This window comes from Lissotriton vulgaris, chromosome 8 (genome assembly GCF_964263255.1).
Source record: "Lissotriton vulgaris chromosome 8, aLisVul1.2, whole genome shotgun sequence".
Lineage (NCBI taxonomy): Eukaryota > Metazoa > Chordata > Amphibia > Caudata > Salamandridae > Lissotriton > Lissotriton vulgaris.
Genome location: NC_141696.1, coordinates 1,101,050,504 through 1,101,067,764, shown reverse-complemented (window position 1 = coordinate 1,101,067,764; position 17,261 = coordinate 1,101,050,504).

Sequence of the window (17,261 nt, the reverse complement as noted above, 5' to 3'; positions counted from 1 at the left end):
GAAAGGGGTGTGGCCTCTGACAAACATTTGAGCACCTGGACTTCATATTCTACAAATTAAGCACTGGTTCAAGCCAACAAATGTGGTGGATAAATCCATTAAGGCCAGGTAAAGCGGACAGCCTCTGGTGATGATGTACTTATCCACAATCAAATGCAGGGTCAGACACTGCTCCACAGCACCAAGCCCTGGACGGAAGCCATACTGAAACAGGAATAAAATGTTATTGCGACTAGACCACAACCTTAAGGCCCTAAAAATAAGCATGCCCAGTATCTTTACTGTGCTGTCGATAAGAGAAATCGCCTGATAACATTTGGGTGATCCACGGTCCCCTTTTTAAAAAATTGGAACAATAATTGAAAGTGCCATAGACCTTGAAACCCAGCTGCACATGGAATTATTAAACACATTTGTGAGCAAATAACTCCGATGTTCAGTGTTACACTTAAAAATGTCCATATGCATCTCACCCAGGGAGCTTTACCTCCCGAGGTCTGCCTAGTAACTTCCTCCATTTCCGATATGGAAGTCTGAAGGGGTGAGAGTTTTCCAGGTGGGCTCCTAGCAAATCATTAATGTGTTCTCCTCCACCACAGAGTAAATAGTGGCTAAGTGCTTGCCCCACTCTGACCAGATATGTTACAAACCAAAAGCAGATTGGCTGGAGCATCCAGCTGGTGAAACCATTTAACGATGTTCCAAAACACTTTACTATCATTCTTTGTAGCTGACAATTCCAGATGTTACCAGTCCCTTTTATTCAGAAAATCCTTCCTGTCCTTGATAGTGCATTTATAGACCCTCTTGGCCTCCCGGACCTCCCCGATATCCCAAGGATTCCCAAAGAGAACCTTCCTTAGACAGCGATTGGCTGCAGAGCAATATTCGTCAAACCAAAGCGAGCAATCCTGGGCTGGCCAATCAGATAACTCTTGATGCATAAGCTTAAATACTGATAGTGGGCAAATAGAACTTCCCCATGTAGAGTCCTGCCTGGTACACAAACACACGGATACTCATTAAAGTTTAGAAGCTTCTTTATTTTCCTCCTTGCTCGTCCTGGTCCAACGGCTAACTGCCGTCCCTGGTCCCTGGCTCCTCCCTTTCTGCCCGCCCTCGTCCCTCCTCGGGCATGTCCTAGTGCCCCATATGTATGGACATCACTACATCTCCCGTCTCTGTAAACAAAACAAAAATAAAAACAAAACACAGCAATCTGTTTACACCCCTTGTTTTCATGTTGCTGACTATCTCTGCCTAAAGTTCTTCAATAAGGCGAGACGGTTTTCTAATGGTCCGTCTGGGGCGCAACTGAAGATCAGGACTGTCTCGCTCATGCTTGTCACTGATTTCCATCAATGCCTGACTGCGGCTGGGCAGTGTCTCTGGTTCTCTTTTCTCCACTCTCGGTTCAGTCAATAGTTCTTTGACATTGGGACTGCACTTTTTAAAGTGCGTCACATTCCTGGTAACTCGTCTTCCGTCAGCTTCTGCGGTGATCATAGTTCCTTTCTGATGCACCACCTTCAGTGGAGTCTCATGATACCTGCAGTCAGTCTTTCGGAGTTGCTCTTGCCACGCCAACACCCAGTCTCCTTCTTGGATTTGCGCGGGAGAGGCATGTCGACGTTCATCCGCATAGTCCTTCATCTTTTCTTTCTTTATTTTATCCATGGCCACAATCTCCTCGTGGTCGGAGTCAGGATACTATTCACTCGCTGCAATACTCATCATTGGTAATCTTGTACGCACTGGTTGTCATAGCATGAGGGTGGCAGGGCAGTTGCACGTGGTGGAGTGGGGCATGTTTCGGTATGCTCGTAGTACCTCGTTTAGTGCTGTCTGAATGTTCTTTCGGGTGAGTTCCGCTTGCTGAATGGCCTTCTTGATCGTGGTCATGAAACGTTCAATCATTCCGTTCGCCTGAGGCCATAGTGGTGTGATCTTCCGGTGTTTGAAGTTGAGGTGTTGAGCAAACTCAGCAAAGTCATGGCTGTTGAATGGAGGCTCATTGTCGGACTTCACCACTTGAGGAATGCCCCACGTGGCATAGACCTCCTCTAAGATCGGTATGGCGCTGGAGGCTTTTGTGGATGTGCACAGTTGTGCGATGGGGAATCTGGAGCATTCGTCCATGATGACCAGGACATATTGGCCTGACTTGACTGGCCCAAAGAAGTCAATGGCAACGTGTTGCCAGACACCTTCCGGTAGTGGAGACATTTTTAGCGGTGCAGGGGAATCTGGACGGCTCACCAGTTGACATTGTGGGCAATCTTTCAATGTTGTTTCCACCATTAGGTACAGTGTTGGGAACCAGACGCTTTCATGGAGTGCTCTTTTTGTGGCTACTATGCCCCGATGTCCTTCATGTGCTAGATTTATGACCTATTGTCTTAGCTGTCGTGAGATCACAATCCGGGTGTCTCTTAGGAGGAGACCATTTGTCTCTATTGACAGTTCGTCGTGGACATGTTTGAATGCTGCCATCTCTTGGTCATTTTGTCCATTGATTTGTAAATGTTGCCAGCTGTTGGTTTGTATCCGACGTTTCACTTCTTGTTGGGTGACGTCAGCCTGTGTCGCCTCACAGATGGCTTCCAGCGGAACGGCCGGAGGTCTGGCTTGATCTACTATGAAGTGGATGTATTCGTCTGCAATCGATTGTTCTGATTTGCTGGATCTGGTGGGGTGTCTGGACATGTAGTCTGCCGGGTTTGCAGCTTTTACTGGCTTGTGTATGATGGTGTATGCGTATTCTTGTAGCCTGAGGCCTCATCTCTCTATCCGTGGCGGCATTTTTGCTCTGGGGTTTCCGAAAATTGTGGTTAGAGCTTGATGGTCAGTGACCAGGGTGAAGTGTTTTCCAAAGACGAATATGTGGAAATGTTCACACCCCGATACGACAGATAAACTTTCTTTTTCTGGCTGGGAGTATGCTCACTCCGTGTCTGTTAGACTCCTGCTGGCGTATGCAACTACGTGCCACTGGTCTTCCTCCCTGTCGTATTGTGCTAGGATGGCTCCTAGTTCTAAGGGGCTGGCATCGACTGTTATCTCTGTCTTCTTTTTTGGATTGAAGCAGGCCAGGTTTTTAGCCAACTCCACAGCTTCCTTGATTTTTCTGAACGCCCCCTCACATTGAGTGGACCACTGAAATGGCTGTCCTTGTTTGGTGAGCATTCTCAGGGGGTGACTTATTGTGGCGTAGTCTGGTATATATCTGGTACAGTAGCTGGCCATGCCTAGGAACGATCGTACGTCGCCAACGTCATCTGGACTTGGTGTGTCATTTAGCGCTGCTACCTTTTCCGGGTCTGGTTTCTTGCCATTTCCGGAGAATATGTGGCCAAAAAATGTCAGCGTTGGCTTGTGAAATTCACACTTGTCCTGGTTGAGTGTGAGGTTAGCTTCAGTGCATGACAGACTCGATCTAACGCCCTGTCGTGTTCTTGAGTGCTTGCTCCATATACCAGGATGTCATTGCTATAGTTTAGTACATTCGGAACATAATGAATTGTTCTCCTGATTGCTTCTTGAAAGATTTCTGCTGCTGAGGACACCCGAAAACTTCGTCTTTTGTATCTGAACAGCCCCAGATGCGTCGAGAATGTCGTAATATATCTTGACCGCTCATGTAGTTCTAGTTGGTGATACCCTTTGTTAAGGTCTAATTTTGAAAATATTTTAGCTCCGTTGAGGACCTGGATGTCTCTCTCTCTCTATCGCTGTGTTAGGCACTCTCATGTCCACGCATAGACAGACTCGGCTGGTTTCCATGGTGTTGGTCGGTCCGTTCTCTCTATGATGTCGGCCTCTAGTAAGTCTTGGAGCTCCTTCTCTATGGCTTCTTACAGGTGAAATGGGATTTTTCTGTGGTGTTGTGCCACGGGTGTGATTTGTTCGTTGATGTGCAGTCTGATTTGGCAGTTTTTCATCTTCCCAAGACCTTGGAAAAGCTTGGGGAACTTTTGAATGACGTCTGGTTTGTCATCCACTTTGTATAATATGTCTATCAACTTTAGTCGTTCTGCAGTGGCCAGGCTTGGGAGGCAGTCTGCCTCAGGCCAATCGATGACGTGAATGTATGCTTGTATCGTGCAATCTTGATATGACAGATCAGTTGCGAACTTCCCAAGACACGGTAGTGGCTTCTTTGACATCCACGTATATACTTGCACATGGGCATTGACCAGTTTGGGAGGGGGCCTCATTCTTTGATATTCTATCACCGGTAGGTAGTTCAGTGATGCCCCACTGTCCAGCACTAACCTGGTGTGATGTGAACCCACTCTGATGTCTAGGTGTGGATATTCTTTTAGCCGATCGGGATCAGCCACAAAATATATGTATTCGTCTCTGTTTTGTGAGATGGGTGAGAGTGATCTTGACTCTCTGGATAACGACTGTCGAGATTGATATGTCCTGCAGGTGTGACAACTGGACTGTGACGACCCCGTGGATGAGTCTCGTCTATCTTGGACTGCTCTGACATGGTGACGGCTGCTTCAGGGACGATGATGCCTGGCCTGTCCTTGTTGATCGCTCTTGTGCGACGTACCGCACATGCTTTCAAAATGGTTGTCTCTACCGCATTTCTGACATTGTTGGCCTAGTGCTGGGCATGCATCTGGATGCGGAAAATCGTATCCGCATCAGTGGCATTTCAATTGTTTTTCTGATTGTTTCTTGGTGTGACTTGTGTTTCTGCGTGGACGACTTGACGTGTGGTATTGTTTCTTGGATCTGGAGGAGCGCACTTGAGGTGGGGACCGCCCGTGCACTTGTCGAGACTGCATCCTGAACGCCTGTTCACATTTCTCGCTTCTCCCCGCTTCCATCTTCTTCGCATGTTCGTCGGCTTGCTCATTGACTCTCGTCATTTCTTCAATCTCTTCCAGCGAGTAGTTTTCTTGAGCAGTTTGCGTAACAGATGCTCTGAGAAACAACCTTCTATAATCCTCAGTCGGAGGGCATCTTCGGTGGAGAAATTATCAAAGTCACAATATCTTGCCAAACGTCTCAGACGTGTGACAAATGCACCCATTTGTTCACCTTTCTCTTGTGCAGCCAGGTTAAATGTGTACCTCTCATAGTCAAAGTTATTTTTGTGCGAGAACTTGCGGTTTAGTGCTTCACAGACCTTATCATATGAACCAGCGGACTCCGTAGGCAGCTCTTTTATGATCTGTCCAACTTCTTTACCTACAAGATTCTTGAGAGCAAGCAGGTTCTGTTCGACATCAGTCACCTGAGCCCCTTTCATGAAGTCCGTGAAATTTTCTAGCCATTCTTGCCACCGCAGGCCCATACCCCCGCCGGATTCAAGAGCGAGAGGCTCTGGGCTGCGCAGGAACGAGACTCCCAACATACCCATGGTAACGGGGTCAGCCATTGCATGATCCTGTTATCCAAGAACGCGCTGATAAAACCTTTTCTTGATATTCGTTGTACTTGCAAGTGCTTGTTTACTTTGTTTGTTGCACTCGCCAGTGCTTGTTTGTTGTGTTTGTTGCACTTGCCAGTGCTTGCTTGCTATGTTCTTTGCACTTGCCAGTGCTTGTTTGCTATATTTGTTGCACTCGCCAGTGCTTGTTTACTACATTAGTTGCACTCGCCAGTGCTTGTTTGCAGTGTTTGTTGCACTCACCAGTGATTGTTTGCTATATTCGTTGCACTCGCCAGTGCTTGTTTGCTATTCAGGTTCACTGCCTGACTTCAAAATGGCCGCCGAGGATCCCTAACAGGGGATTGGACAGCACTGCCTGACCTTAAAATGGCCACCGCAGGAATCTCGTGTTCAACGAGATTTGGCCTTTTTCATCTGAGACACAACATTTATTCTCGCTCTCACTACCACTCACCGATTGCCAGTTGCAGCCCGCGTTTTCTGCAGGAAACACCGCGCCAGGTGAGGCAGCTTTCTCCTTCTTTTTATTTGTTTATTTCGCCGCCGGGGTGAGCTCCCGGTAGGCAGGCAGGCAACACGCTCCAGCCCCCACACGCGGGGCGAGCTCCGTTTGTTTCACCGCCGGGGTGGGCTCCCAGGAGGCAGTCAGGCAACACGCTCCAGCCCCCACAGGTGGGGCGAGCTCCGTTTATTTCGCCGCCGGGGTGGGCTCCCGGTAGGCAGGCGGTCAACGCGCTCCAGCCCCCACACGCGGGGCGAGCTCTGGGCGGGCCGAACACCGCCGGATGAGTGGGGTGGGCTCCCAGCGGTGAGGACGCTCGCGCTTGTGCTCGGTCACCAAGCGGTTATCGGCTCCCCACTGGTAGATGCCTCCCCACTTCCAGGGACCTGCACCGAGCTAGCCGTCCTTCTCACACATGTGTGCGCTCGAGGCACCTTCGTCGCCAGATGTAGTGTCCTGCCTGGTACACAAACACGCGGACACTCGTTATAGAGCTTCTTTATTTGCCTCTTTGCTCGTCCTGGTCCAACGGCTAACTGTCGTCCCTGGTCCCTGGCTCCTCCCTTTCCGCCCGCCCTCGTTCTCCCTCGGGCATGTCCTAGTGCCCCATATGTATGGACATCACTACACCTCACCCTTCTCTACTAAACAACCCTTAAATGGTGACAAATTACTTTTTAAAAGGAGACTAAGTGTAGCCTTTGGGTCCTTCAAAAATAAGACCAGTCTGAGCCCATCTCATGAGTGCTAGGTAATTTCAGTGCATTCAGCAGGGGGGTTTGTCTTTACACCCGGGAAAATACCCTTCTACAGACAGTGTACTGTGATCATCCCTTGAGTCTCTTTAACCCCTTCCATGCTCATGACGAGCTCAGCTCGTCATGAGGCACAGTTGAGCTGTGCTGATGACGAGCTGAGCTCGTCATGAATAGTAGGATTCAAGGGATATCAGCACTCTGGGGGAAAATGCACAGCAGCCAAGGTGTTAATCGAGCCTTCAGAGACCCACTGGAGTAGGTTCCCCAGGGAAAAATATATTATCAATAATGGACGTCTGCCCCCACTCCCTAAAGGTGGGTATACTCTCTCCCTCGAATATCGAGGTGGCCTTCTTCAGTGACAGTGCCCTTGTATCCCAACTCCTCATGCTTATCACTTAATTTGGCATTAAAATCCCCACAGAGCAAAAATCAGGGCTGAAGCCTGGCACCTGACCCAACTGCTTTCAAACTCAAATTAAAATGAAACATCTCCTCTAAGAGTTGAGAAAAAGAACTAGTAAAGCCATTATTGTAGAAAGTAACCAAACAAAAATAGAAGGAACCCAGACTATCTTTAATAAGCAGAGCATGGTATACCCGAATCAGTAGTTAACACTTCCACCCTAAGATTCAGTTTCATCCATATTGAAAGACTACCCCTACCTCTCCCATGAGTAGAAGGTAAAGCAGGGCGAGAGCAGCACGAAAAACCCCTTCATGAGGTTGGTGTAATAGCCTAGGATACCTGCAAAATGACAAAATCTATCCAGTCTGGAATATGCCCAGCGACATTCCAGCTCACAAGGGAGAACAAATGGCTTGGCCTTACAGGCCCTAAAGGAATCCCCTTCTCTGCACTTTTTTACCTGCTAGACTTGGCTTTTACAGCGGGGTTACCCCCAGATTTTTTGCTTTTTGGCCTCCTCTTTTTTTACCCTGTTTTTGTTGGTTTCAGAACTCTGGGCACTTTACCACTACTATTTAGTGCTAAAGTGCATATACTCTCTGTGCAAATTGTGTTAGGGATTGGTGTTTCCATGATTGGCATATTTGATTTACTGGTAAGTCCCTTGTAAAGTTCACTGAGAGTGCCAGGGCCTGTAAATCAAATGCTACTAATAGGCCTGCAGCACTGATGATGCCACCACAGAAGTAGCCCTGTAAAGGTATCGCAGACCTGCAACCGCAGAGTCTGCGCAGTTTGTAACTGCCATGTCGACCTGGCAAGTGCACCCACTTGCCAGGCTCTTATCTTCCCTTTTCTTACATATGTCACCCCTAAGTAAGGCCCAAGGTACCTCTGTGGGCAGGGTGCTGTATATGTTAAAGATAGGACATGTACTGATGTGTGTGGCGTGTCCTGGTAGTGAATTAAAGTGCATTTCGTTTTTCACTATGGAAAGGCTGTCTGTCTCAAGGATAGAATGGGAGTTTACTTATAACATCTTATAAGCATTACTTCCCATTGGGACAAGATAGGGAAAAGGAGTTTATTATGCCTGGATTCAGAATGTAAAAATGCGTCTTTTAGTAAAGGTAATTTTTATGCTCTGTGTTTGAAAATACTACTTTTAGAAAGTAAGTATTGTCTTGCTTAGTCATCCTGTGTGCCTCTACTGGATTGTGGATTGTCTGTCTGGCTTTGGAGTGACAGGGGCTGGGGTGGTGTATTCTCTCAGACAACCACCAAAGGGGGGTGCTGATGTGTGTTCTGCCTTTCCTGAATGAGTCAGGGCTGGGCTGTACAGACCTGTGCTACATTCTGAGTAGTGGGAGGAGTTTTCACTAGCACCTGAAGAGGCCTGTTCTGCATTCAGAGTAGTGGGGGGAGTTTTCATTAGCACCCAAATAGACCTGGCCTGCATTTAGAGTGGAGAGAGAAGATTTCCCTTGCAACTGAATAGGCCCTGTCTGCCTTGGACGGGGAACATCCTTTACGACGCAACTATTACCCCGCACTACCATTACAACGCGGGGATTACAAAGAAAGTCGTTACAGCGACTTTCGCTGGAGGGCGCTGTTGGATAGGGAATAGTTTAATTTTCTATCCAATACCTTCCCTACTATCCACGGGGACTGGAGTTGGAATAGAAAATTAAACTATTCCACTATCCAGTGCCGCCCAATGCAAGTCGTTGTAACGACTTGCGTTATAATCCCCGGGTTGTAATGGCATGGGGGGTAAAAGCATGCGTTGTACTGACATACAACCACCTTGGACAATGCTATCTCCACCTCCTGCTGGGAAGATGGGCAAGAGAGGACAAAACTGGTTTGGAATAAGCACAGACACTCTCTGCCTGGGAGAACAAAGGAATTTTGAGTATAAATATTGGGACCCAGACCCCAGAACTTTAGAACTTGCTGCAATCAAGGAACCTGCCAAGAAGAGCTGCAAGAGCTGCCAGGAGGAGTACTGCCCCTTTGATGTGTTGTTGCTTTGTTGGGTTCGCCTGCAGTTGTTGCTTCTGCCTTGGGCAGTGAAAGAAGTGGACTGAACTTTCTTTACTTGTGCTGAGTATCTCCAAGGGCTTGAAGTAGAGCTTGCCTCCAGTTCTGAAGTCTCAGGGACTGCAAAGACTTCACCAACCTCTGGGTACCACTTCTGGAACTGTTGTTTCAGTTGCCACCGAGAAGGGAAAAGCAATCGACTACGTCACCGACTCCGTCGCTACTCTCTGTCCTGACGGCACCACAGAGGGCACCGTCTGCATCTTGCACCACAACCCTGGTCTTATTGATGACGATGAAAGACGCAGCCGCAACCCAACCGCTGCTTGCACCGTGACCTGTGGGCACTGCACTCTACACCGCCTCACTTCACTTCACCAACCTGGTCTCACCGACACCATTGCTGCATGTTGACCCCGACTTCTGTGACTGCATTGTGAATTGGATGCCACCGGTCGTAAATCACTCGATGCACCGCCCCGTCCCACACTGCAGTCCAGACCAACTGATGCCAGCTCCCCGCAACCGGCTCTGTCACCTGCACCGTGATCTGTCAGCACCTTTTTCACTCCGCACCTCAGCCCTGGTCTCACCGATGCCGCTGGACGACCGTCACCGAGCTGCTGCCTGCCCCACGACTTGAGGTCACCTCCCGCTGCACCGATACGTTTCGCATCACAACCAAGACGATTGCCACGACCGTCCAATACCAACATGCAGGCCACAACACAAAAGGTACTGTTTACGAGTCTGTTGATGCCCCTGACCAATGCAGTCAGACAGAACTGTTGGATTCTGTTGTTAACAGCACCGCGGCAGCCCAGGACGGAGCTACCGACTCGGAAGAACTGTATTTTCAAGTTATTTTTGCAAACCCGAATTATTCTTCTTTTTAAGTAACTGTATGTAGGATATTTATTGTTTTGGTCTTATTTTGGGTATATAAAAGTATTGGATATTTTTCTAAACTGGTGTGATGTCATTTTGTAGTGTTTCACTGTATTACTGTTGGTTATGTGCAAATGCTTCACACACTGCCTCTGAGATAAGCCTGACTGCTAGTGCCATGCTACCAAGGGGGGAGCAGGGGTTATTTTAGGAGTGTAACTCCCTTACCCTGACTAGGAAGAAGGGTCCCTACTTGGACAAAGGTACCCACCCCTGCCAACAAGAGACCTCTATTTCTAACACTACCCCTAGGGCAAATTGATAGATGAACTTCCGATGTGAGTCTGACTGAGTCAATCAACTTCAGACAGAACATCAAACTGATTCGCTACAGACACATTAAACTGATCATTGGTAGAAACAGTGGAAGTAGCAATAAACCAGACAGCTGTGGAGCTAGTGTCACTATCTAATTATCTTTGGCCCCTCTCACACAAGACGCCTTTGCCTACAGATTACAAAACAGCACAGACAAAGAGCGAGGTTTGAAGAAATATCCCACTGGGACGATTGCGCTCTTGAAGGTTATTCGCTCCTATTTCCAAACAATATAGTCTGAGCCACTGATGGTGATTTAACTCCTTGGACGCTCATGACGAGCTCAGCTCGTCATGATGTACACCTGTGGAGAAGTGTGGCTCAGTGGTTAGAGGCGGCAGACCCGGAGCTGCGATCGACCGTGGACCAGGGTTCGATTCCCCGCCTCAGCGGGTCTCGGGCTCAAAATTCCACGGCCTCGACAATTCTCGCTCCGGTGCCTACTCGACTCACGGGGTCTCACTCTGCAACTCTGGGCAATAGCCTGCTTAATCTCCACGACGGCCCCTGGCGGCGGGATGCCTGGCTTTCACCCTGTGGACACCCTGCCGGGGCCTCTCACAGGGGAATACCAGGACGGGTTCCCTAGGCAAGCGCCAGGATGCCCTTTGGGTGACAGGTTGCGCTATATAAATACACCTACATTTACATTTACATTTACATTTACACTCATGACGAGCTGAGCTCGTCATGAACAATGGAAAAACCAAAAGGTCAGCACAGGAGGAAAATAACACTAGCATTGATGTGGTTAAAGTTAATAATAACACAGTATACTTGGATTACCATTGGACCAGGTCCAATCCCCCCAATCCTTCAGGTGAAAACAATTTCCTCAGAAAGAAAGAATGGGAAGCCCCTGTGGCGAACTAACCAGTCCAGTACCTTATTGCTCAGCTTCCCAGAAGACTACACATGATTCTCCCACAGGGTGGGAACTCAAATCAAGCCCCAAACATATGGACAGATGGCAGGGGAAAGATTTAAAATAGTGAGGTTAGGGTTTGGAGTAGACTCCCTGGCCTCATATCCAGGCTCACCAGATTTTCCCGAGGGGACAGAAGGATTCGCCCCTACAAAAGTCAATAACACCTCACTACTGAAGGGCTGTAATTTCCCTGCAATAAGAGCAACTGCAGATACCCGGTTTACCTGTGATGTCATGTGAGAAAGGGCCAAGGTGGACGGCAGACCAGACCAATTCAGGTACAAGGAAATCTCCTCCCATTACTCTAAATGCAGCCCAGGTCTATTCAGCCCAGCCCTGACCCACCAGACTATCTGGAGCCACTGCACTTCCCCAGCCCCTGTAACTCCAAAGCAAGACAGTCAATCAACATCCTAGAAGAGGCTTATAGGATGGCTAAGCAAGAAAATACCTACTTTCTAAAAGTGGTATTTTCAAACACAGAATGTAAAAATCACCTTTACTAAAAGATGCATCTTAAGATTCTGAGTTCAGGTATACAGAACTTTATTTTCCTATCTGGCCCCAATCTGAAGTTATATTTATAAGATGTTATAAATGAACTCCCATGCTTTCCTATGGGCCAAATAGCCGTTCAATAGTGAAAAACGAAATTGGCAGTATTTCACTATCAGGACATTCCACACACATCGGAGCATGTCATACCTTTCACATACTCTTCACCCTGCCCACAGGGGTACCTTGTGCCTACCTTAGGGATGTCTTACATGTAAGAAAAGGGAAGGTTAGGGCCTGGCAAGTGGGTGTACTTGCCAAGTCGACATGGCAGTACTAGACTGCACACAGACACTGCAGTGGCAGGTCTGAGTTACCTTTGAAGGGCTACATGTGTTGGTGGCACAACCAGAGCTGCAAGCCCACTAGTAGCATTTGATTTACAGGCCCTGGGCACACACAGTGCACTGTACTAGGGACTGACTAGTAAATCAAATGACCATTCATGGAATCACCAATCCATAGCAACAATTTACAACAGAAGCACTTGCACTTTAACACTGAACAGCAGTGTGAAAGTATACAGAGACCCTAAACCAGCAAAAACAGAGTCCGAACCGAGAGGTCAGAAAGCAAACAGACAGGGGAAACATGCCATAAGATGCCAAGTCTAACAATGTCATACACCAATGACAGGAAATCCTGGGTTGTATTCTAAAAAAGATTTTGGGTTTGCTCGTTTTTATTAACCCTGGAAGGTAGAAGTTTCAATTTTCCGATACAGATTTGAATTTAGTCCGCATACGAGAATATTTTAAAGACATAAGTATCATGGAGCTCTAAGGAAAATAGAGCTTAATTATGAAGTAAAAAGGTACTGGAAACTGCTTTCTTGATTGGACATTTGCTGTTTTCAAGAGGAATCTGAATCGAGAAGAGGCCATCCTGGTGGGGTTTTTACCCTTTTTAAATATTATCTCCATAATGCATTTTGCGAATTCAGATAAAATACGCAGGAGTCTTCAGTTAGAGTGCCAGCAGAGTTTGACAACCCTAATAATCTGAGCCAAGCCTTTGCAAATTGTTAACTTGAACCTAAACTCATCACTAATTATAATTTCTGCACCTCGTAATTCACTATAGAAAATTAAATCAGTTTCTCTTTCGATTGCAGCATGGAAAAACTGCATTTATTGTCATTTCGAAAGCAAAATGGTGCCTTTAGTGTTCTCTGGAAAAACTGTTACCTCAGTTTAGGAGTTGCAATGCTGCATTGATGAAAAGAGTGTTGTATGGTGTATCCTGCATACAAAATGAGAAGTGTTGTTTAGGTAACGACTGGAGGCAAGGAGTATATATCAGCATACTGTAAACAAGCATTGGTAAATGCATTAGGTTTTGCCTATGTGATTAATAATAGGCTATTTGTGCAGGCAACGCCTAAAAACACAGATATCCAATTTGATATCAGAGTTGACTACCAGTACTCGGTTCAGTACCTGAGCAACAAAAAACCTGAAGCGAAAATGTATGCAAGAGCAATTTTTATATTCAATTATAAAAATAGGCAGTAGATGGCAATATTTTCCAGTTCTTCCAATATGGAGAGAGAGCAACATGAGATCTTCACCCAGGCTATTGCAGGCACACTAATATATTTGCCCAAAATAAAGTCATAAAATCGAGTTCAAGAAGTTAAGCCCACACAAAATGTAGAGTGAGGTCCAATGAATACTCCTCTGTGGTGTCACAATGAAAAGATCAGGAATGTAGGACAGCTGTTTCAATGCGTCCATGGACAGTAAACCAAAATAAAAGTTCCACAGAAAAGCATATGGACACAGTAATTTGGCAACGGAAACTGATAAGAGCCCCTTTTCAAATTGTATTTTCTAGCTACAGTGCAGATACAGTCTTCATGCAAAGTGATGGCTTATACAGCAGGTAGTGTTGAGTCTGGCTCTATACAGGCATACCTAAAACATGAGCACAGTGAGTAACTGCACCTAGCTTTCATCAGTCTTCCTGATTTAGCCCTCAGAGAGAGAGAGCAAAGTGGAGGCAATGCTTAGAAACCTCCCTCACTTACTCCCACCCCCCTACCATTAACCAAATGGAGAGCAAAGTGGAGCAAAGTGGAGGCAATGCTTAGAAACCTCCCTCACTTACTCCCACCCCCCTACCATTAACCAAATGGAAGTACTTGCGAGGAACTAATCATCCATCGCCTGCTAAAAGATCCTCATAAACCTTTTAAAGTAGTCCTCTTTTTAAAGGTTGCCATCTCCATCCTTCCATACTTCATTGTCTAGGGCCCCTCTCTTCAGCTTCAGGAATGCAGTCAATGCACATCCACTATCTGGGGAAGCTGTACCCTGACCTCCATTTTGTACCATGTAATACTAGTGGCAATCTAAAACTAATCTGCTGGCATTGGGAAGGGAAGGGTTACATACTTGTTTACCATGCAGGAAATATTCCCATCACAACCCAAGTATATAGAGCTTCCAGGTGAGTGAAGCCAGAGTGATGGGAAAAAACATGCAGCGTGAACGGTGGTGGTGGTGACGCACAGCTTGAAGAGAGGTGTTGTTAACTTACACCTTAAAGAAAGGAAGTGCTTGCCAGCTTAATGAGAGTTGGTGTTATTTGGAACATGAAGTGAGAGTCCAGTAAATCAGAGACATTTTCTGAGAGAAACATGAGAGAAACAGGGTTCCAGGAGGAGCAAGAAGAGATATGAAAGATATGAAAAGCAATCAGCACCTACAAGGATAAATGACTGGACCAGATAGAGGGAGAGCCTTAATTAGAACCAGGCAGGCAAGAACAACAGGCAAAGTCCTGGCGTAGAAACAGGGTACAGGATTTCAATTTTCTGAGCAGAATACAGCTGTAAAGCATCTTTCTGGAAGATTAACTCATTAGGTGTCGGGTGCAAAGTGCTTGCGCTGTGCTTGTGAAAACTTGTAAATTAAAAAAAAGCTAAAATCAGACTGAGAGCCTGTCCTTTACTTACTGTTACTTGCTATTGGTTGGGATCTCCTGTCACAGTCATTTCTATGCTTCTCATTGATCAGCACTTTTTGCTACCCTCTGCTTCTTCTTTCACTGTGTGCCTTCCTGTTTCCTGTGGAACACTGACCAAATACAGTTTCTTGTTTGCGGCCAGGCCAGTGCCCTTCCACTGGCAGCAGACTTGCAGAGGTACGTTTTTGTTATGTTAATCTAGCACTCCATGAGAGTGCATGCGTTTGGAGCCGTCTCTACTCCTCCCCGTACCTCTCACCCTTGTTGCTTGCTCCTGTCCTCCTCACCCCTTCTCAACCTGGTTGCTTGTAGTGTAATCCCCGCAAGCAACCTCATGTTTTGTTTTGTTGTTATGTTTATGGCTAAACTGAAATATCTTGTGGTGGAGAGACAAGCACTGCAACGGTCTTCTGCTAACCGCACAGTCCTCTAAGTCCAAATAGCTAATGAGGCCGAGCTCTGTTTTTAAGAACACGAGTTGTCATTCTGCCAGCTAGCAGCATTAAAATCTATAATCAGTGATGGCTCCTCCACTAAGGCGGAGGAGCTTTGCCACACTGCTCAATTTAAAACGGAAAAATATGATAATAATGCAACGTTATTGTCATTTCATTTTACTGTACCGGCTCATGTGGTTGGGGGTGGGACAAGGCTGGGCTGTTCAGAGCTGGGGGAGGAGTGGTAGGCCAGCCAAACATTCATGCGCACTTAGCATGTTCACCACCAGGCTGTATTGCACAGCTTGGGTGGAGAACATGCACAGCGTCCCAGCCCCTGGCTGAGCGATGAGCCACAGCACTCAGACCAATCACAATGCTGCTGACACTCAGCATCGTGATTGGCTAGGGGATTCTGGGATTCTGCGTGCTTCCTGCTGCAGGAGAACAGAAGACAGAGGAGAGGTGGTGGCCTGCCGTACCCAGGTAAGTGCTTTATTTTTTTAATTTTTCCTGCTCCGCTCCCCTCCCACCGCCTTCCCACTCCTGTTTGATAGTAGTGGCTACTGTCTATAATTACTGGGAGAAGAGAGCCTGTAATTGTTGGTGCACTCCCCACCCATGCGACTGCTTGTGATATCTCAAATTAAGGTCACCTCTGAGATTGCTTTATCACAGGGCCGTCTACATATGCCACATCACTATTATTACTGAGTGTGGAATTCAGATCTGTGTTGGCACTGTTTTAGACTATGGATACAGTGTTTTAAAAATGGATGACAGGCAAACAAAAGCTGAGCATTCTAATGTACGGGCAGAGAACTTTCGAAAGACAGAGTGAGTAGACAGGGCTGTTGATCAAGAGCAGGAGCAGAAATTCCATACAATGGTGGCTACTGGTTTTGTAAATAAGATCGTGTCTCTACAACCTGCCATGGTGTAACATCAGCCCACACAGCCCCCACAGTAAGGGAGGGGCCCTGAGCTCCAGGAGGCCCCCTCCAGCACTGTGCATGGGTGGTGTGCCCCTAGCCTGAAAGCTCCTGACTGGGTCTGGAGCATGAGGATACCCTCCACGCACCTTGCAAGGGAGCCCACTAAAGTTTCGTTGTGCCACTGTAGTGTGCTGTTCTCTGCATTGACTCTAGATTGTGCTTGTTACATCTGTTAAGCTCTTTGTGTGCCCCCCTGTGGCAAACCTACAAAGTTTTCAATATGCTCATATGCAAACCTTCCAACTAAAAGAAAAATCTTAGGCAAATCCAGAAGGTTTTTCCTATGTGAGACCTATTAGCTTTGTGAATGTTTCTAGACATGTTGCACAGCAGTGCGTTCTTCTGAGCAACATTACTTAAAGTGAAAAAAAGCACTATCTGCATCATAGCACATTTCTTCTTTACTTTGAGCCATGTTTTACAGTAGTAAGCGCTGTTGTACAACATGTGTAAAAAACAATGACAAGGCAAATAGATCTTGCATAGGCGAATTCCATTGGCTTTGCCAATGCTAGTTTTCCCAAAGTGTATTCAAGTATGCACAGTCTCTCCATGGGGGAAAGACTAGTTCTTAATGTTTGCCTTGTTTTCTTGAGTTATGGGGAGAGAGTAAAATGCATAGACCCTATGCGGAATATGCTCTCTCCACCTTTCTGCTTTTGAGAAGACAGAAATTCTCTTGTGGCCACCACTATCAATGTGGTCCTGATGATATTGTTCCAACCATTTGCAGCTGTTAGGTTAGACCAATGCATTGCAGTGCCTTTCCTCGCATCTTTGCACAGAAATGCATTAGTCACACAAATTAGAAAATCTCTGGCTTTTCTCACATATCCTAGGTACCCTAGTTAAAGCGAGTTTTATAGTCAATGCGAGCTGCCAGCCAGAAAGCTGCCAGGATGACTGTATCACCCAGAGTGCAGTGAAGTGAGAGGTTGCCATGGATGCTGGTAAACTCTTATCTTTATGGTGAAAGTTAAAC